The sequence below is a fragment of the Dendrobates tinctorius genome, unplaced genomic scaffold (genome assembly GCF_039654945.1).
Source record: "Dendrobates tinctorius isolate UK_male_01 unplaced genomic scaffold, ASM3965494v1 ptg000011l, whole genome shotgun sequence".
Lineage (NCBI taxonomy): Eukaryota > Metazoa > Chordata > Amphibia > Anura > Dendrobatidae > Dendrobates > Dendrobates tinctorius.
This window is the reverse complement of record NW_027361679.1, coordinates 52902258-52925003: the sequence shown is the minus strand read 5'-3', so window position 1 is coordinate 52925003 and position 22746 is coordinate 52902258. Positions and strand designations below refer to the sequence as shown.

Genomic DNA, 22746 nt, shown 5'->3' with positions numbered 1-22746 from the left:
ACCATAAAACATCCGGACTTCTTATCTATGAACTGGTCCAATGTTTATATTTATGTTTTTCCCTCTCCCATATTGATAGTTCTGCTTCACGTCACTTGTCTTATCTATTGCATTTTTTCTAGGCTATATTGTGCATAAATATGTGACTTCAGATTTTGTATTAGTCTAGCCTGAAGAAGAGACCTGAGTAGTCTCGAAAGCTTGCAATGTGTTACCATCTTTTCAGTTAGCCATTAAAAGGTATCAACTACTGAGGACTCTCAATCCTGAATATTTTTCTATCCACTGGCTAACACGGTACAAAGATATACATCTTTCCTGTAGACAAGAAAATACAATTAACTCCCCGAGTCAGAAGGTCGCTGCTATGGTGGACTTCTCCGAGAAACTTAAAAACCAGTGTCTCGTGGATCCAGTCTCCGGAAATCGTAGTGACAACGGACACGAGTCTACAAGGCTGGGGCGGACACATCAAAGGAAGGTCCTCCAACTTCAGAGAACTACATGCGATCTGGAAGGTACTTCTCGCCGCCCAGTCTTTGGTAAAGAACAAGCACGTCAAAATACTGTCAGACAATACCACGACAGTAGCCTTTCTCCGTCACCAGGGCGGACCAAGACATCCAGAGCTGCAGCACCTAGCAGACCAGATCTTCAGATGGGCGGAAAAAGAGGTCCTTTCAATCTCAGCAGTACATCTGGAGGGCACCAGGAACCAGGTCGCGGACTTCCTCAGCATAAGAAGAATAACCGCAACCGAATGGGAACTCAACAACGAAGTGTTCAACAGCCTATGCGACCGTTGGGGACAGCCAGAGATAGACCTATTCGCGGACAAACAGAACGCAAAAGTCAAAGCCTTCTACTCTCTGAACCCTCTGGGACGCCCGACAGGGATAGATGCTCTATCACAGTCCTGGAGCAGAGGCCTGTTATATGCCTTCCCGCCTCTCGCTCTCATTTCACGAGTTCTCAGGAAAATTTACGAGGACAGAGCCAGAGTCATATTAGTGGTGCCCTACTGGCCAAGAAGGAGTTGGTTTCCCCTACTCAGGAACCCATTCTCCTGCCAAGAAGACAAGACCTCCTCCACCAGGGTCCGGTCTTCCACCAAAGGCCAGAAGCGCTCCAGTTATCAGCCTGGATCCTGAGCGGCAGGTCCTAAGAGCAAGGGGGCTATCGGCCGAAGTTATATCTACCCTACAAGCGAGTAGAAAACTCGTGACCGCAGCGATATATAATAAAATCTGGAAAAAATTCTGCAGCTTTTGTGGAGAGGCGACAGTTGAGACTGACCATCCTGACATCCCAAGGATACTTGACTTCTTGCAGGCAAGGTTCAAGAAGGGCCTTAGACCCAGCACTCTGAGAGTGCAGATTGCGGCCTTAAGTGTGTTCTATGACACAACCCTATCATCACACCCTTGGCTAGCCCGGTTCTCGAGGGCTGTGCAGAGGCTTAAGCCCTTAATAAGACCGTCCCTCCTTGGGACCTTAACCTAGTCCTCAATGCGCTATGTAAGCAGCCATACCAGCTAGGTGTAGAAATAAATATCGGTAACCTCACTGAAAATGGCTTTCCTAGTGGCAGTTACATCAGCCAAAAGACTAGGGGAACTTCAGGCCTATCGGTCCAAGATCCCTACTTACAAGTATTCGACGACCGGTTAGTCCTAAGACTCGACCCGGCCTTTTTCCCCAAGGTTATCTCAGACTCAAACATGAATCAGGAGGTAGTGCTCCCTTCATTTTGTCAGTTTCCCAAAAATTGCAAGGAGAAAGCTAACCATAACCTGGATGTCAGGGAAACAATACTTAGGTACCTGGACGCAACCAGGCCTTGGAGGTAGGATAATAATCTCTTTGTCCAGTACAGAGGCCCTAATAAAGGGAAGAAGGGGTTGATATCCACAATGGCAAGGAGGATTAGATCCATTATTAGCACAACTTATAGAGCACAGGGTCAGAGCCCCCCGGGGAGCCTTAGAGCCCACTCAACTAGAGCCATGGCCGCATCATGGGCAGAGAGGGGGGGAGCCTCGGCAGAACAGATCTGCAGGGCAGCATCTTGGGCCAGTCTCAGTAGTTTCTCTAAGCACTATAAACTAGACGTGGCCTCCACACAATTAGCATTTGGGAGAAAAGTACTCCACACAGTAGTCCCACCCTAAGACCAATATCCTTTGGTACTACTCCAGTGTGCTGTCAGGTGGTGACCTGGAAAACGGTAATTAGACCTACCGGTAATTGTGTTTCCAGGAATCCATCCTGACAGCACTAGTAGTTCCCTCCCTATGAAACACTTTCCATACGACTGTGATGCAACATGTGTATGAGGAATGTTGGTTTAAATAAAAGTCTGTTTTTGCATCCATCCAGATGTGTTACTTTGTGAAATCACTGAAGGGTGGTAAGGGGAGGGTCCTTTTAAGCTCTCGTGGTTTCCTGTCACACAGCGGATAAGAAGGACGTCCTCCAGTGTGCTGTCAGGATGGTGGTATAATAATAAAGCATTATTTTTTGCTTTGTTTTTTATTTTTATTTTTTAAGGGGTTCGCTAAAGGGGTTAACTAATGGGACAGTTTTATAGGGCGGGTCGTTACCGACGCGGTGATACTATCTAAATATGTGTACGTTTATATTTTTCTTTTTTTTCCCAAAAAATGAATTTATTAGGGAATATTTTTTTTAAAATTTTTTTTTATATACATTATTTTTACTTTTTTTTACTTTTTTTTAAACTTTATTACATTGTCCCAGGGGGGACATAGCTGTCATGTGACAGATCGCTGACCTGTCACATCACAGATCGCTGTGACAGATCAGCGATCTGTCACAGGCATTGAAGCAGACTTCCTCATGCCTGCGCTTTGCAGGCAGTGAGGAAGCCGCCTCCCCGAAGGTCCCCGCTGCCATTTTGGATTCGGGGACCTGCAGGGAAGGAGACCCCCGCAGCAGCGCTGCACATCGCGCTGCTGTGGGGGTCTCAGGGAAGCACGGAGGGAGCCCCCTCCCGACCGATGCTTCCCTAAACCCCCGGTACACTGCGATCGTGTTTGATCACAGTGTGCCAGGGGTTAACGTGTCGGGGGCAGTCCGTGACCGCCCCTGACACATAGTGCCGGGTGTCAGCTGTGATAATCGCATACTATACCGTCCATGGGCATAGGGGCCCGGGCTCCATGGACGGTATAGTACGTCTCATGTCAGAAAGGGGTTAATGCATCCCATGGTTTTAAACAGTGTTTTGCTTTTACTTCTTTTGCCCATCTGCATGACCTTACATTTGTCAACATTAAAATTAATTTGCCATTTTTCAGCCCAAGTCTCCAGTTTGCATGGAGAATAACGGCGACTGCAATAAAAAAAAGTCTGATTTCCAATTTAACTTCTCTCTCCTCTGATGTGATCTAACACATCAGAAGAAAGAGAAATGGGTCTCCCGATAACTCCGGTGTCTCTGGACCCTCCTGCATCCCCCGGTGATGTCCCCCGGCTGTCAGCGTCTTCTTCCGGGAAGAAAATGGCAGGCGCATGCACAGTGCACCTGCATTTTGATCACTGTGATAGACCTTATCACTGTGATCAAAAAAAAAAAAAAATTAAATCAGCCACCCTTTATCACCCCCCTTAGATAGGTAAAAATAATAAAATAAAAAAATGTATTTCCATTTTTCCATTAGGGTTGGGGTTATTGTTAGGGTTGGGGTTATAGCTAGGGTTGGGGTTAGGGTTGTGTTGTGGATAGGGTTATAGTTAGGGTTGGGATTAAGGTTAGGGGTGTGTTGGGATTAGGGTTGTGCTAGGGTTGGAGTTAGAATTAAGGGGGGTTTCCACTGTTTAGGTACATCAGGGGGTCTCCAAACGTGACATGGCGCCCAGTATTGATTCCAGCCAATTTTGCATTCAAAAATTCAAATGGTGCTCCCTCACTTCTGAGCCCTGGCATGCGCCCAAACAGTGGCTTTCCCCCACATACGGGATATTAGCGTACTCAGGAGAAATTGCACAACAAATAATGTGGTTTATTTTCTCCTGATACACTTGTGAAAATAAAAAAGTTTGTTTCCAAAGTAAATTTTTTGTGAAAAAAGTAAAATATTCATTTTTTCCTTCCACATTGCTTTAGTTCTCGTGAAGCACCTGAAGGGTTAATAAACTTCTTGAAAGTGGTTTTGCGCACCTTGATGGGTGCAGTTTTTAGAATGGTGTCACTTTTGGGTATTTTCTGTCATATTGACCCCCCAAACTCACTTCAAATGTGAGGTGGTCCCTTAAAAAAATTGTTTTGTAAATTTTGTTGGAAAAATTAGAAATTGCTGGTCAACTTTTAACCCTTATAACTTCCTAAGAAAAAAAAAATGTATCCAAATTTGTACTGATGTAAAGTAGACATGTGGGAAATTTTATTTATTAACTATTTTGTGTGATATGACTCTCTGATTTAAGGGCACAAAATGAAAAGCTTGAAAATTTGCAATGTCATATCGAAGAAATTTTACCACTAACATGAAGTACAATATGTCACGAAAAAACTCTCAGAATCATTGGGATCTGTTCAAGCGTTCCAGAGCTATAACCTCATAAATTGACAGTGGTCAGAATTGTAAAAATTGGCGCGGTCATTAAGTACCAAATTGGCTCTGACGCTAAAGGGTTGAATTATACTCCTCTGTGTTGATTACCTTGCAGAGTTTATTATGATCTGCTAATATTGAAATTCTACTTTGTATGCTGTTTAAAAGGTCATTAATAAATATAATAAAAAAGAGGGCCCAATACTAACTGCTCTAGTACTGCATTGTTAACTGCTACCCAATCTGAGTATGTTCCATTAATAACTACCCTCCAGCTAACATCCACGTCCTTAACTTGGTTTTGCTGGAATTTACCCACTCATAGAAGATTAGTTTGACAGCACTGATCCCTTATAAACCCTTAGAGAAGTATTGTTTACTTGCATTTACCCATGGGGATATTAGGTGAGCTGGTGCCCTCTAGACCTCAGAGAAGTATTGTTTTCTTAAAGGGAAACTTGTCACCTCGGTAACTGTTATTTTCCTGCAGATATGGGATAAATCTGCAGGTATATAGTTTTACAATGTTTCCCGGACACTTTTCTGAAAGTGTAGCCACTGGTATAAAATAAACTTATTTCTTCGCTTGAGCCACTTGTTTTCAGCCACAGATGCGCTGCAGAGCAGGCTGTCAATCAAAGTGCCGGGGTGTGCTTATAGCCGCTGCTCACAGATTAGTGAGTGATGCTGTTAGCAATGCCTGTAATCGCTCCATGCACATTTCCATGACTGAACGCCAGTAGCTCACTGGAGGAAATAAGGGACAAGTTCCCTTTAACTTTACCTATGGTAATCTTAGATGACCTTGACCCTATAGATTTGATATAAGTGTATTTTACTTGACTTTATCTGTAGAGATCTTAGGTGATCTGGTCTTGGAGAAGTGAAAGTCCCAGCAAATGCTATTAGGTCTTTAGCCATATCTGGAGTATGTTTTATTAGATCAGTGAAGCTCAGTGAACTCCAATCGGTGTAGAGTAGAGTTGACCGAGATAGTTCATGTTAATGTTTAATGAGAGTATACCTGCCTCACAGTAAGTACAATTTTTAGTTCTAGTCAGTGGTAAGATGGAAGATTCATGCATAAACTGGTGCCAAAATAAATTAGACCTATTGTGTTTGTAGCAATGTTGTAAGACATTCCTTTGTGTTTTGTACTTCCCGGTGTAAACTTCTATCCACCTCTGGCTTGGCAGGTATCCTATTCATGTTTCAAGGACATTTAATGGTAAGGCCATTAAAGGGGTTTTCCCACGAACAAAGTACTTTTTAATCAATAGATCTTGGAATAATAATAATTTCCACAATTGGATGTGATTAATAATAATAACAAATTTTATTTCTATAGCGCCGACATATTCTGCAGCACTTTGCATTTCAGAGGGGACTTGTACAGACGATAGACAGTACAGCATAACAATAATCACATACATCATAACAGATACCAAGAGGAGTGAGGGCCCTGCTCCCAAGCTTACAATCTATGAGGAAAAAGGTAGACATGAAAGGTGGGTGGTAACAATTGCCCTGATTGTATGGACCAGCCATAATGTTAAGTGTGTAACAGTACAGACACAGAGGGCTAATTGATGCATAATGCATGTGGGAACATGATGCGGGGAACCTTGTTATGGTAAAACTTTTGACTGTGCCACACAGGGATAGTTAGGTTAATGTGTTGAGGCGATAGGCCAGTCTGAATAAATGCGTTTTCAGGGCACACTTAAAATTGTAGGGATTGGGGACTAATCGTAATGACCTGGGAAGTGCATTCCAAGAATTGGCGCAGCACGTGTATAGTCGTGGAGACGGGAGTGGGAGGATCTGATTATTGTGGATGCTAACCTCAGGTCATCAGCAGAACGGAGGGCGTGGGTAGGGTGGTATACTGAAACAAGGTAGGAGATGTAGGGTGGTGCTGAGCCATGGAGGGCTTTGTGGGTGAGGGTAATAAGTTTGTACTGGATTTTGGAGTGGATGGGTAGCCAGTGTAATGACTGGCACAAGGTAGAGGCATCGGTGTAACGATTGGCGAAGAATGTGATCCTGGCTGCAGCAGCATTCAAGACAGATTGGAGGGGGGGAGAGTTTGGTAAGAGGGAGACCGATTAGAAGAGAGTTACAATAGTCGAGACGATAATGAATATGAGAAACAGTAAGAGTTTTTTGCGGAGTCAAAAGTAAGAAAAGGTCGAATACTAGAAATGTTTTTGAGGTGCAGATAACAACAGCGAGCCAGTGATCGGATGTGGGAGGCAAAGGAAAGCTCGGAGTCAAGTATGACCCCAAGACAGCGGACATGTTGCTGGGGAGTAATAGTGGAGATGAAATTAAATAAAATGTTCCTGTGCGGAGATAATCTTATAAATATGACCATGCTATGTCATCAGTATGATTACAGTGATACCAAACATGTTCATTTTTTAATCATTTTTGTTGAGCAAAAAAAAATCCTAAAATTTGGGGGTTTTGTCACCATTTTCCGAGACCCAGGACGTTTTTATATTTCAGTCGATGAGTCTGTGTGATGGCTTATTTTTGTGAGGTGGGATGACGTTATACCATTTGGGGATAGATATGTTTTGGTGGCTTTCTACAGCACATTTTTGTGGAGTTGTATTTATGCATTATTATTTTCAATGGGGGAAAAGGAGGATGATTTGAACTTTAGGTTTTTTTTTCAGTTTTTTTAATACTTATTTTTTTTCTCTTACTTTTGACTTGTCATGTTAGTACTTAAAGCTGTGATCAGCTGATGGCTTGTGCTGTAGTCAGTGATACAAGACCATCGCTATATATAGCAGAAATTACGGACTCTTTTGAAGACCGGCCACAGAAAGGATTTCAAAGGAGCTCCGTAATGACAAGTACACAGGTCTTCTACACCAAACTTTGGAGAACAGTTTCTCAAAATTTTGGAGAGTCTTAAATTGGTGAAATTTCCCTGGACTTTTTTTCTACTTAATATTTTCAAAATAATGGGCAAACCAAGAGGATAAATTAGCCCATGGAACAATATCTTCACTTACTCTCTAAAGCTCAGAACAATTTGCTGGATTTACTTCCTTTGGTTGAGTTTGCTCATAATAATTTTATCCCATAGTCTCATTGTGACCCTTTCTTCACCGTTTTTCGGGAGCCCAGTCTTTACCTGCCTATTTCAACTTAGAGTATACTTCCAGCAGCAAACATATTTGTCGAGACATTCTTGTCTTCTGGACCGAGGTGCAATCCAATCTGCTGCCATGGCTAGAGCTAAAAGAAGTATGGGGATAAAGTTAGGCTGTCCACTAAATACAATTCTCCAAACAGCTTGCAAAAATATTCCAAGACAGCTCATGGGAAACTTCTCTATTTATGGGATTATTCCCAAAATAACAAGTTATCCCCTTTCCATAAGATAGTAGCTTACTGATTGGTTGGGATGCAACCTAGAGATTTTCAGAACAGGGTTTACAGTTCGGACATGAATGGAGCGGAGTTGCACATGATCTGCCTCTTCTCCATTCATTATCTATGGAACTTCCAGAAATAGCCAAGTGCTGTACCCCCCCCCCCATTTTCTAGCAGGCTCATAGACCATAATTAGAGCAGAGGTCGATTATGCATCCGTCTTTGCCCTTCAAGTACTGCTGCGCTGCTGGGCGCTACTAAAACGACCTACTCTCCTACATTAAGCCACCTGACATACTCAGCCCTGTTACATCTATCAACTCTGCTGATCATCGTTACATTGAGTATCCTGGCATACACTGGTCTATTTCACTGTGTACTGCTGCATCACTTGCCTGTTCTGCATAGGACTTTGTGATGTGTGGTGACCTGCCTCATTGCTAAGTCCACACTGCTCTGCCGCTATATGGGACATTTCTTTGCCCATCTGAAAATATGAACATTTTCAGAGAAAAAGCATAAACAGAGTTAAATAGGTTGTCCAGTACTTTATCACTGATGACCTAGCCCATGAGTTTAACAATCTCAGTATTTAGGAGGGAGGGAGCTCCCTCTCCCCTCCAATCGGTGCTCCTGCGATGTCATCGCGGTGGCCCGATCCTTGCCATGTGTGATCGGAGTCACCAGGCTAGCAAGCTTATTAGACCATGCTCCGTGCATGATCTAACAAGCTTGTGTGTCAGTGCAAAACTGACTGATAAAGTATTGCAATACTAGTGCCTTGCAATGCTTAATAGCAGCAATCAGGCACAGAAAAGTGAAAGTCCCATAGAGAGACAAAGTAGAAAAATTGTAAGAATATTTTTTAAAATCACAAAATAAAAAAATGTTATGTATTGTACCCATGAATTTGTGTTTTTTATGTAAGAAAACAAAACACAAATAAGTACAGATATTTGCTATCGCCACTTCCGGAACATACCACCCCATAAAACTGTCACACTAGTTAACTTCTCATTATACCTCTGAACAAAAAGTGAAATAAAACGTCATAAAAAAGACAAATCTAAATAAAAATGGTATAGCTGAAAACGTCATCTTGTCCAGCAAAAAACAAGCCACTATACAGCTCCATGAGTCAAAAAATAAAAAAGCTATAGCTCTCAGAATACAGCAATGCTAGGATTCTTATTTTTCCTATAAAATATCATAAACATGTCAAGTCGGGGGAGTGACATAAGGAGTGCAAGAAAGGTTGACAACGGCCATTTCGCGCTGCTCGAGCAGCGCGAAACGGCCGTTGTCAGCCTTTCTTGCACTCCTTATGTCACTCCCCCGACTTGACATGTTTATGATATGTCAATGAATCAGTGAAACTTTCATCTCGATGAGTGCGACCTTTTCTCTTTGCATGGATTCCCAGGATTGACTTTCCAGGTCTGGCACCCGAGATTCCCAGCTGCTGGGCTTCTGTATGCCGCACATCATTTGAAGTCACACGGTAACAGCGGTGCCGTCCGCTTTTTATCTTGAGTTTTGTGATTTCCTATAAAATTGTTTTTGTGTAAAAGTGCCAAAACATAAAAAAGATATAAATATGGTATCGCTGTAGTAAAATCTGCGCTCCAGGAGGCAAATAGTGTTCCATCCCTCCTGAGTCTCGCCGTATGGCTAAGCAGTACTGCACAGTCACTTATGGGAAATTTCCATGTTCAGCAGAAATTGTGGGATAAACTTTGGTGCCATTTTTTCCATTTCCACATGTGAAAATGTAAAATCTGGTGATAAAACAACATTTTTGTAGTAACAATGTAATTTTTTTTTCTACACTGCCCAATGGTATAAAATTCTGTGACACACCTGTGGTGTCAATATGATCACTGCACCCTTAGATGAATTCATTGAGAGGTGTAGTTTGTAAAATGGGGTCACTCATGGGCTTTCTACTGTTCTGGCACCTCAGGGGCTCTCCCAGTGGGTCATGGCACCCACTAGCATTAACAGTAAACTCTGCACTATAATATGGCGCTCTTTCTCTTCTGAGCTTTGCACTGTGCCAGAAAAGTATTTCCTGATTACATAGATGGAATTGGTGCACTCAGGAGAAACTGCACAACAAAATAAGGTCCATGTTTTCTTACTAGCCTTTAGAAAAACTAAAAGATTGAGGCAAAAAAAATCATTTTAGTGGTAAAAATGTAATTTCACCGCCCAATGGTAGAAAAGTCTGTGAAACACATGTGGGGTCAACATGCTCACTGCATCCCTAGATGAATTAATTGGGGGGTGTAGTTTGTAAAATGAGGACACTTATTGGGGGTTTCTGCTGTACTGGCACCTCAAAGGCTCTGCAAATAGAAATACATGCAGCCGGAGCTCCGATCCTGGGTGCCGGAGGCAGTGCCGGGTATTGATGCGAGAGACTCGTGCGAGTTTCTCGGGTCACACATGGTAGTGTGATCGTGGCCTAAGACTCGGAAACTGACTTGCGGTGTAATTTTTAATTCTTTAGCAGCTCAGTTTCTCTTGCAGTAAATATGCATTTTTCTTGCAGATTTTTCTCGTAGACTTAAATGATGGTTGGAATATCCGCAAATAAAAAAGTTTCAGGTCAACTCTTTTTCAACCAAAGAGTCTTGTTTTCTTGCTCATTAGAACCATTCCAAAGTCCTTAGGTTACTTATGAAACCTTGATATTTAGCATGTTTTGCTTTTTTTGTTAACCTTTTATCACTCTCAGCATCAGTAGGGTTTAGGAAAGTGCTGTAATGTTTTACACCACTCCAATGGTCTACGTTAAGGGTTGGATTGTCTGGCTGGAGTTTACATACTCTCTAAGCCTTTGTGTAGTTTTCTTGTTAGTTGAGTAGTTAATATATAAACCTATTGACCAGATTTTCATGTGTAGCGCCTATTATCTACGTGACGTGTATGTTTTCTGTACGATTGTGTCACATATGATTGACAAACATACCCATGTACAAAAGGGCCGTCTACTCAAGTTTTTGCTTTTATGTACTGGAGTGGGGGTGCAGAATTGTTCTGAACACCCTACTCTATTAGTAAATGTTAATGATACATATCATGTGTCACCAGAAAAAGGCCTATTGTTTAAAACAGGTTTTTATTTTAATTGTATTGAAAAAATTAATTTTAGAATCTTTAATTTCACATGTCACTATGTATGTTGTATATTTAAGAAAAATAAAAATCAGAAATGCCATTTTCACACTAGCCCCTAGGCTTTATACTTCCTGTTCTGTGCAGAAGACTTTTCAGCAGTCTTATCATCAGAGACAGGAATACAATGAATGGGTATCAGTTCTACACTCAGTAGATAATACAAGAAGCACCATTCACAAAAGTTAATGTTACAGTTCCCCTCCTCGTTTTCTTTGCACATTGACCATTGGCCTGGTCAGTCTATTGTTGAGTCAGTCTGTTCCTGCTCCTGTCCAAGTGCTTACCGGGAAGCAGGGGTCCAATATTATTTGCCAGTGTGAAAATTTAAAATTATAAAGATATTGATGTGAAATTAAAGGGGTGATCTGATACCTATGAAGCCCTTCATAAATATCTATCTTTAAACCCTAAGCCCTCTTGTAATTAGCTATAGTATTACATTTTCTTCACTTCTATCCTGCTCTGTTATTTTTTACTTTACTTCCTGTGACATTTTGTTTCAGCAGCATCTCAAACTGGACGTCACAGTAGACTGAAATTACACTCACTTCTCTGTAGCGTCTGTCACTCTTCCTGGAACAGGACATCATCAGGGGGTGGCACTGCATCCATTTACCACAATTATTGTCACCGCCATGCCTTGATGACATCCTGGCTCAGTAGAGGTCATAGAGAAGTGACCACATTTTCAGTTGTCTCCACCATCCCAGTCTCTGGTTCTTACACTGCTGTGTCTTTCCCTGAAACAAATTTTCATGAGGAGGTGGTGTTAGAAGCAGTATGATTGACACTAGTGCCGCCTCCTGATGATGTTTTGTTTGAGACCAGTGATAAAAGCTATGGCATAGCGCTGCTGTTACTTACCTTGCTTATAACACCGCCACCAAATGAATTGTCATCAGGATGCTCGCTGGTGTCACTCACACTGCATATAACAATGCACTCAAGCAAATTTTCATCAGGGGTTGGCTTTGTGCCACTTACACTACTTCCATCACCGCCCCCAGACTATTCATTTCAGGGAAAAGACTGTGGTGGTGGAAGCAATGACTGTGACTGCGGCGACTGAAGATGTGGTCACTTCTCGATTACCTTTTGCTGCAGCAGGATGTCATCAGGGGACAGAAGCTTTGTTAGGTGAACAGAACACACCCTGATGACTTTCTGTTCCAGTAGGGATGATAGGGAGGTGAGGGCAGCTCCATCCTCCTGTGACATCCTGTTTTGAGACTCCTCTCAAACAAAATGTCACAAAGTAAAGTAAAAAAACATAAAGAAGTGGTAGGGTGGGGAATTAAATAGTAAAGAATTCAGGGGCTTAAAGATAGGTATTTATAAAAGTGCTTCATAGGTTTCAGACCAGCCCTTTAAAAAAACTTCACATTTAAAAAAAAAAAAACTAACTTAAACAATATGGTATTTTTTCATAACACATTCAATTGATTTTGACAACCCCCTTGCATAAAAAGTATTTGGACCTATTCTACAAAGAGAAAAATGGATTTACCGTGTATACTCGAGTATAAGCCGATCCGAGTATAAGCCGACCCCCCTTTTTTTGCCACAAAAAACTGGGAAAACTTATTGACTCGTGTATAAGCCGAGGGTGCACAGTGAGTGGCCTCAGTTATCTGCAGTGTGTGGCCCCAGTTATGATGCACCGTGAGTGGCCCCTGTTATGCACAGTGAGTGGCCCCAGTTATGCACAGTGAGTGGCCCCAGCTTTGCTGCACAGTGAGTGGCCCCAGTTATCTGCACAGTGAGTGGCCCCAGCTTTGCTGCACAGTGAGTGGCCCCAGTCATGATGCACAGTGAGTGGCCCCAGCTTTTCTGCACAGTGAGTGGCCCCAGCTTTTCTGCACAGTGAGTGGCCCCAGTTATCTGCACAGTGAGTGGCCCCAGCTTTGCTGCACAGTGAGTGGCCCCAGTCATGATGCACAGTGAGTGGCCCCAGCTTTTCTGCACAGTGAGTGGCCCCACCTTTTCTACACAGTGAGTGGCCCCAGTTATCTGCACAGTGAGTGGCCCCAGTTATCTGCACAGTGAGTGGCCCCAGTTATCTGCACAGTGAGTGGCCCCAGTTATCTGCACAGTGAGTGGCCCCAGCTTATCTGCACAGTGAGTGGCCCCAGCTTTTCTGCACAGTGAGTGGCCCCAGCTTTGCTGCACAGTGAGTGGCCCCAGCTTTGCTGCACAGTGAGTGGCCCCAGCTTTGCTACACAGTGAGTGGCCCCATCATGTTGCTGCTGGCGCTGCCTCCCTTACAAAAAAACCAAAACCTGTATACTCACCTCCGTCGCTGCCCCCTGCTCATCAGCGTTGCGCTCTGCAGTGACTGTGCAGGCAGAGAGCGATAGCGCCCTCTGACCTGAATGTCACTGCAGAGGACGCAAGACAGCAGAGCGCAGGGACAGGTGACTATGCCTCCCAACCCCCCCGTTCATACTCACCGGGTCCTGGCGCTTGTCTCTTCAGCTCCTCTGCTTGTTCTATGTTGTCGGCGCTGCTCTCTTCCTAGTTCAGCGGTCACGTGGTACCCGCTCATTAAATATGCGCATATTTAATGAGCGGGTACCATTTGACAGCTGAAGCAGGAAGAGAGCAGCGCCGACAACATAGAACAAGCAGGGGAGCTGCAGAGAAGGGTGAGTATGATCTGACATCCCCGCTCCACCTCCCCTGCCGATCCCCCCCGGTATATGACTCGTGTATAAGCCGAGAGGGGGACTTTCAGCCCAAAAAAATGGGCTGAAAATCTCGGCTTATACACGAGTATATACGGTAATATGGTCATGTTTTTCATCGTCACCTATTCACTGGAATGTATGTCAACCAGTTAATACTACCAACAACTGTACAGAGCTTTATCCAACAAAAACAACCAATTGTCGGTGGTTAAATAAGGGGCTTCAATGAAAGACAAGAATCTTTTTCTTGACTTGAATTTGTAACTCCAACAAGGTAAATGCCCTCAACCAAACATTTATAGCAACCTAATTAAGACATTCTAGAAAATTGAATAATTTTAATCCTGCATCATTTCATTTATGCACCATGTAATATTCTAAGAAACAGAAACTCGAGCACAGACTACATGATAAATGGCAAATTCCTAGTCTTCACTACCTAACTGAGAAACACACGAAAACAAGTAATGGAGCCTAAAATCCATAATGAAGAGTCTGCATAATTTCATAATGTATGAAAAATCTTTTTAATTCTATAAATACACATAAACAGACTACAATTATTTAATTCATGTAAGAACCAAAACAGAGATAAGATGGTATAGATCAAGGTGCAAAAAATCCCCACCCTAAAGTACATCATGGTAAGTTCATATCCTATATATAATGCCAGTGCCATTTTGAACATACCAACTAGAAAACGGGAGGAATAAATAGGGGGGGGGGAGACAACACAATACTTAATCCCTACCAAAATAATTCAATTTTATAGCTCATGACAAGGTATCAACTCTCATCAGGCATTTCTGCTGCTGAAACTGCCCACGGTGTAAAAGAAGTAAAAGGGATAGAAGAGATCTGATGGTCAATTACCCATGCTGGAGTCCATGGATGAGTACACGCCCCTACGCGCGTTTCGCGGTCGCTTCTTCGGGGGAAGGGAAACCGGATGAAGCAACCGCGAAACGCGCATAGGGGCGCGTACTCATCCATGGACTCCAGCACGGGATTTTTTGCCCGTGCTGTGAGACTATGTAACAGTATGCTTTGTTATTAACCGGTGCACCTTGATCTATACCATCTTATCTCTGTTTTGGTTCTTACATGAATTAAATAATTGTAGTCTGTTTATGTGTATTTATAGAATTAAAAAGATTTTTCATACTTTATGAGATTATGGAGACTCTTCATTATGGATTTTAGGCTCCATTGCTTGTTTTCTTGTGTTTACCATGTAATATTCTGTAGATTCTTAGGAGTGCAGCCAGATATCTTTGAACAAGTCTTCATCTCTTGAAATAGTAATATCTGATTGCCAAGCCTAATAATAATTCAGAAATGTATGTCAGCCAAGTGAACTTAGAATGTACAGAGATAAGGAGAAGGCTGCAGACGGAGATTAGAAAAAGAACTGTATGGTTTCAATTTATACCAGTTCATCCAAGTTTCAGTATTCTAGAAAGTTTATCATAGACCATGGTTGGTCATGTTTTTATGTGCAATGATCGTATCATGTTAATTTAACAGGCTGGAATATGTAAGACATTAGTTTATGTGCAGTTGACCCTGATCGCCAGTTATTTGAGCAGCTAGACCCCATGAGCTGTATAAAGAAAGAGGTTAGAAAGATAGGACACTAATTGGTGCTTTACTTGTAGCCAAATGAGATAATGCAAGTGTAACGAGGTTATGGCCGATAAGGTCTGATACAATGATTGACTGCATTAAATATATATCTTATTGTTAGTACAGTAATTACTACTCTGTCCTTTTAGTATTGATTGAGTATAGAGCAGATCGTAGAGTGCATGTAAATAATAGAGGACACAGGGCAATGTTCCATTTTACAATTGGATCAATCATTTCTCGCCATCTAATCCTAGCTACAATGTATTTAAATTAATTTGCAATTTCTATGCCAAAATATAACTATGGCTAGGAGTTTTTAGTAGCTCAAAGTATTAGTACTTAGCAGGAATTGGAATGCTCCGGTCGTGTTGTGTTATGTGGTTCCTTTGACCAGTTTCTACATTTGTAACTCAGTGTCTCCAGTTTTAATCTGTAGATGAAGAGAACTTATATATTAGTGCACATGTGGTGCTCCAATTTAATCTACATCTTCTGATGTAGCCCTCAGGGTTGGACATGGGAAGCATGGCAAAGGTATGGGGTTTGTTTTTGAACAATTTAATTTATTTTTTCTTTTACGCACATATAGCACCATTAATTCCACCGCATGTTACAAACAACCTATATAGGAAGTTGAGTATTGTTTTCTGTTCATTGCATTACTTTTCCCGTACTAGTCTTGTACTCCATCATGTGATATAACCTGGGGCGGCTTTCACAATTCTGATGACTGCTTTAGGAAACAGACAACTAGCTTCTTTGCAAACACACACACCTACCACTTAAGTGAAAAGTCAAAATAAAGTAGAATGGTTAGCTTTACCTACTTAATAATTTGTGGTGTAAAGATCATACAAGCTTTGTGCAGGAAATAAACTACTAAGTTTAATAAACTACTACTAAAAGACTAAGGAATAAGGGGTGTTATCATTTTGAAAAGTGATAGCATATATCACTGGAGTCCGACCCCTTGGACTCCCACCCATGTGACTGAAGGGGCTACAGTGCTGTGTAGTCAAGTGAATAATGCCAGCTGTAGTTTCCTGCGTAGCTTGTGGCCAGGAACACTTCTGTGTAGGAAAAACTAGCACTGCTGTCCATCATTCTCAGGATCAATGAGGTTCGCAAAGGTCAGACATCCTCCTCTCGTAAAGTGATCAGGTAGTGGAGAAAGATCTCACATGTGGTTTGAGAACGTCTGTGTGATTTTATTCTCAACGCATTTCGAAGTTATCAAGCATCAGGACAATGATGAAGACGCTTCCTAACTTCAATACGTGTTGAGAATAAAACCACATAGACGTTCTGAAACACTACATATACGGTTCTTTACTACCTGATTACTACATTGGAATCTTGAACCTATTGGGGTTACAGCATGCTGGTACTACTACCTCCCAAAGCGCTACCATTTATTGTGGGTCACACAACTTCACAAAGTGAGTAATTACAGTGTACGTTTGTCCTTCACTGATTCATCGGATAAGATGCTATTGTGCTTGTATTGTCCCCCTTATTGATCAATCGTAAACTGATGGCATATTCTAGTGATGTTCCATCACTTTATAAGATGGATATAACCCTTTAAAGCTTGGAGGCAGCACGGTGGCTCAGTGGATAGCACTGCAGCCTTGCAGCACTGTAGTCCTGGGTTTGAATCCAACCAAGGACAACATCTGCAAGGAGTTTGTATGTTCTCCCCGTGTTTGAGTGGGTTTCCTCCGGGTACTCTGGTTTCCTCCCACATACATATACTGACATATACTGATAGGGAATTTAGATTGTGAGCCCCATCGGGACAGTGATGATAATGTGTGCAAACTGTAAAGCGTTGCAAAATATGTTGGCGCTATATAAAAATAAAGATTATTTATTATTTACCGTATTTATTTTGAGATCTCTGAATGCAGCTCTTCACTATAATACAAGCTAAAGCTCAGATGCAGTACAAGTTAATGGGAGCCAGCCTGTTGGACTTCAATGGCATGTCTGTCCTATATACATGATCAGGTTTTAAATACAGTAGATAGGACTGCTCCAAAATGGGTATACTGTGACGTTGGTGGAGTGGCTTAGCATACATTATTTGCAAAAAACGTATCAACTAAATAAATACCCTGTTTTTGTTATCATCTTTTACTAGCACTTGCTTTCTACTGTTATATATTTTTTACAAGAGTATTTTTGTATGTTTGTCATACTGTGTTTTTTCTTTGTGTTTCAGTCTTTGGGTGGTGTCCTACCGACCTGTTCACGGTTGTGCATGTCACATGTGTTTTTAATCTGTCCTGTACACAAGTACGGAAAGACCTGTCAAGCACGGGAGCTACACTAGGTCTCTTCTCACTTTTCTCATCTTGATTATAAATTATATTTTATTGGAAACACGGCAGAGCTTCAAAGTAAAACAAATATGTTTGTGATGTGGAAGGCTATTCCTGTTTTCTGCCGCTCAAGGTGCAGGAATCACCTGCCAAGGTCCCCTCTTTTACAAATGAAAAACTGTAAAAAGTGTTTCAAAAGTAGATCCATGTTTTTTATTTCATTCATACTGATATGGTGGGGTCGTGAATATGTCATGTGAAATGAAGAAGGAATTCTGAATTCTTAGTAATTCCCAACAGATAGATCTGGATAAGCTTACGTTTTGTCTTCCTTTAGGTTTTATTTGTTTTAACAATCTATTCAATGTCCTTATGAGATTGAAAATCTAGTAGACTACTAAATATAATAGACTACTAAATAATCAAATTTATTACAGAAACGAGAAATAAGTATTTCCCGTACTCCACAAAATGTTCTTCATGTTGCCATACTCTGGTTAATAAAATAAACATTAGCCATGTCCTGTTTTTACCTGGTTTATAATAAAATGTGTGCCTCTTGATTGCCCAATCTACTCTTCTAAATTTGCCAAAAAAAAATCAGAAAATATTTTGTACCGTGAATCAAGAAAACCTAAAACTCTAAATTGTTGCGGCATTATAGATTTGATATCTTACCTTACGGAATTCCTTCTCGGTGACAAAGCTAGTGATACATGTAACTTATTAGGATGGAAAACGACTCCTTATTTCCGAGGGGTATTGCTGCTTGTTGGTTCAGAAGAACGAACTAAAAGTCTGTGCATGTCACATATATAATAAAAGTATGACGAAGTTCAAAGTACACAGGTTGGTTTAGGTCTGTTCAATTACAGGAAGACGTGCGGACGAATGTACGGTTTATGAAGGAGCCGCATTTAAATAGGACAGGAGATTGCTTATTAACTGTTCACAGGATGAAGATTGTGCTGAGGCAAACTCATAACTTTCCTGAACTTTGAGTTCATTCCTTAAGCACTAGTTTCTGTTGTCTTGGACCTTGGAGGACTGGTTCTGTGTCCTGAAGTGTCAGCCAACTATTGATTTTATCCTGTGCGCATATGTTATCTCTTCATTTTCAAGGCTTATAAAGCTTTTACTTATACTGTATAAAGATAATAATATTATTTAATTATATAGTTATGCAACAAAACATTACACATGGTAAGACATTTCTTATTACAGTGTGATATGCTATAATTCTTTGTTGTGGTTTTTATTAAACAATTCCGTTAGCGAAGATATTCAGTTTGCCAAACTAATCATTATGGATCGGTTATGCTGTAGGTTGGATAACTGTCTGCCAGACACCTTTGCATCTCTTGGTCCTGAGAATAAAAAGCATGAAAGTTCATGATCTGCAAAAATGGTTGATCTAATTCCTTCCAGTGAGGCAATGCGGGAACATTTTGGCAGACCCTTATAATTATTAGATTAATGGCAGATGGGATCTGCCAACTGAAATGTAATATGTACAGTGGGGAAAAAAAGTATTTAGTCAGTCAGCAATAGTGCAAGTTCCACCACTTAAAAAGATGAGAGGCATCTGTAATTTACATCATAGGTAGACCTCAACTATGGGAGACAAACTGAGAAAAAAAAATCCAGAAAATCACATTGTCTGTTTTTTTTCATTTTATTTGCATATTATGGTGGAAAATAAGTATTTGGTCAGAAACAAGCAATCAAGATTTCTGGCTCTCACAGACCTGTAACTTCTTCTTTAAGAGTCTCCTCTTTCCTCCACTCATTACCTGTAGTAATGGCACCTGTTTAAACTTGTTATCAGCATAAAAAGACACCTGTGCACACCCTCAAACAGTCTGACTCCAAACTCCACTATGGTGAAGACCAAAGAGCTGTCAAAGGACACCAGAAACAAAATTGTAGCCCTGCACCAGGCTGGGAAGACTGAATCTGCAATAGCCAACCAGCTTGGAGTGAAGAAATCAACTGTGGGAGCAATAATTAGAAAATGGAAGACATACAAGACCACTGATAATCTCCCTCGATCTGGTGCTCCACGCAAAATCCCACCCCGTGGGGTCAGAATGATCACAAGAACGGTGAGCAAAAATCCCAGAACCACGCGGGGGGACCTAGTGAATGAACTGCAGAGAGCTGGGACCAATGTAACAATGCCTACCATAAGTAACACACTACGCCACCATGGACTCAGATCCTGCAGTGCCAGACGTGTCCCACTGCTTAAGCCTGTACATGTCCGGGCCCGTCTGAAGTTTGCTAGAGAGCATTTGGATGATCCAGAGGAGTTTTGGGAGAATGTCCTATGGTCTGATGAAACCAAACTGGAACTGTTTGGTAGAAACACAACTTGTCGTGTTTGGAGGAAAAAGAATACTGAGTTGCATCCATCAAACACCATACCTACTGTAAAGCATGGTGGTGGAAACATCATGCTTTGGGGCTGTTTCTCTGCAAAGGGGGCAGGACGACTGATCCGGGTACATGAAAGAATGAATGGGGCCATGTATCGTGAGATTTTGAGTGCAAACCTCCTTCCATCAGCAAGGGCATTGAAGATGAAACGTGGCTGGGTCTTTCAACATGACAATGATCCAAAGCACACCGCCAGGGCAACGAAGGAGTGGCTTCGTAAGAAGCATTTCAAGGTCCTGGAGTGGCCTAGCCAGTCTCCAGATCTCAACCCTATAGAAAACCTTTGGAGGGAGTTGAAAGTCCGTGTTGCCAAGCGAAAAGCCAAAAACATCACTGCTCTAGAGGAGATCTGCATGGAGGAATGGGCCAACATACCAACAACAGTGTGTGGCAACCTTGTGAAGACTTACAGAAAACGTTTGACCTCTGTCATTGCCAACAAAGGATATATCACAAAGTATTGAGATGAAATTTTGTTTCTGACCAAATACTTATTTTCCACCATAATATGCAAATAAAATGAAAAAAAAACAGACAATGTGATTTTCTGGATTTTTTTTTCTCAGTTTGTCTCCCATAGTTGAGGTCTACCTATGATGTAAATTACAGACACCTCTCATCTTTTTAAGTGGTGGAACTTGCACTATTGCTGACTGACTAAATACTTTTTTTCCCCACTGTATGTAGGGCTCTAAAACGATATGTCTCCACACTTGTTTCCAACCGGTGAAAAAATCAACACAGCCATGTACTCTTTGGAAACAAACACCGGAAATAGTACATGTTGACCTGTCATTTGATGTCGCAAGACAGTATTTGACATTTTCTCATCTTTTGTCATGAGTGGAAGCATCCAGAAGGAATTACAGATCATTAATGAAGCAGTAGATCACACAAACTCAAAGTGCGGGTTGGCCAAGTGCTGAAACGTATGGCGCATGAAAATGACCTTTTTCTCTGTTGCATCACTCATGACAGGGTTCCACATTGTTTCTGGAAGTAACATTAGTAGTAGATCTCTGCATCAGGATTGATGAAATGGAATTCCAAGATCACCATGAGCAATGTCAAGTTTCGGCAGTAGAGATGTGAATCACAATCCCCCAATCACTGGACTCTTGAGCAGTGGAGAGTGTTGTAAGGAGACATAAATCATGTTTCACTATCTGGAAGTTTCATGAAAGAATCTGGGTGGATGCTGGTTGAAAGCTACTTAGTGGAACGTATAGTGCTTAAAGGAAATTTTTTATCAGGATCTTATGCTCTAAACTGATTGCATGAAAATAAAGGCGCTTTAATGATGATTAAATCCCTACCTTTCTTACACAAATCCATTTTGTCATTTTTGAGAAATGCATGATTGAAAGATATGCTAATGAGTTGCAAGTGTAGTGGAAGGGATCTCCTGCCTCTCTCCCTATTTTCTGCCCGCTGTTTGCCTCCTGTCCTTAGATCACCCATGTTTTAGTGACCTGTCAGTCAGACAGAAGGACAGGCAATAAGCAGGCAAAGGCAGATCTGTAAGTGCAGGGCCTGCCTACTCGCAACTCATTAGCATACTATTTACAACTATGGATTTCTCTAAAACAGTAAAATCAATTTGTACAAGAAAGTAAGGATGAAATCAGCATAAAATCCCCTTTACGTACATACCCTTGGTTTGGAGTATAAAATCCTAATGAGGAGTTTGGTGTGGAAGAATACAAGTTGCCTATAGAGAACCTTCACCTCAACGCCTTTGGGGTAATTTGTGATGCTGATTGTGAGCAATACCGTTTCTTCCAGTGTTTGGGAGGTCAGGCAATGATGCTCTTTTAATTACAGTAGTCTAAAGCTGGCCATGCACATATGTCACGCATTCAGCTGAAGTGTATGTCAGTGCAGGAACCCTGCCAATCAGAGGCCGGCAGCTGACCTTGGCATGCTAGTCACGAGCAGCGCATGGCAGCGACGTTATCCGCTGCTCGTTGCTCACTGAAGTCAGCTCCCGCATACAGAAGAGGAAGCCATACATCATTAGAGAGGAGAAAGGTAAAGAGAATGATTGATTTATTTTTTTTGTTTTGGAAAACAGGACACTATACCAGGAAAAGACCCATGAGGGGGCTCATTATACAAGGAAGGGGCCCAGGATAGGGATCATTATGCAAAAAAAGAGGCCTAGAATGAGGGTCATTATACCAGGATGGGGGACAGGTGCATCTCACAAAATTAGAATAAGTTAGTTTATTTCAATTCATCAATGCAAAAAGTGAAACTCATATATTATATAGAGTCATTACAAAGAGAGTGATGTAATTCAAGTGTTTATTTCTGTTAATGCCAATGAAAACCCAAAAGTCGTTATCTCAGTAAATTAGAATACTTTATAACACTAGCTTGAAAAATGATTTTAAAATCTGAAATGTTGGCCTACTGAAATGTATGTTCAGTAAATGCATTAAGTACTTGGTCAGGGCTCCTTTTGCATCAATTGCTGCATCAATGCAGTGTGGCATGGAGGCGATCAGTCTG

General features: G+C 41.6%; 2 protein-coding genes across 5 annotated transcripts in view; one reads left to right on the top strand and one right to left on the bottom strand.

Moving 5' to 3' along the window:
• The window catches only part of SLC26A1 (solute carrier family 26 member 1), a 61644-nt gene extending 42964 nt beyond the window's left edge, over window positions 1–18680 (bottom strand). The window contains exon 1 of the mRNA XM_073542199.1: window positions 18472–18680. The gene's annotated coding sequence lies outside the window, so the exon portion shown is untranslated. The remainder of the gene's footprint in view (window positions 1–18471) is intronic.
• Window positions 1–22746, top strand: part of IDUA (alpha-L-iduronidase) — a 214126-nt gene that overhangs the window by 50366 nt on the left and 141014 nt on the right. The window lies entirely within an intron of this gene.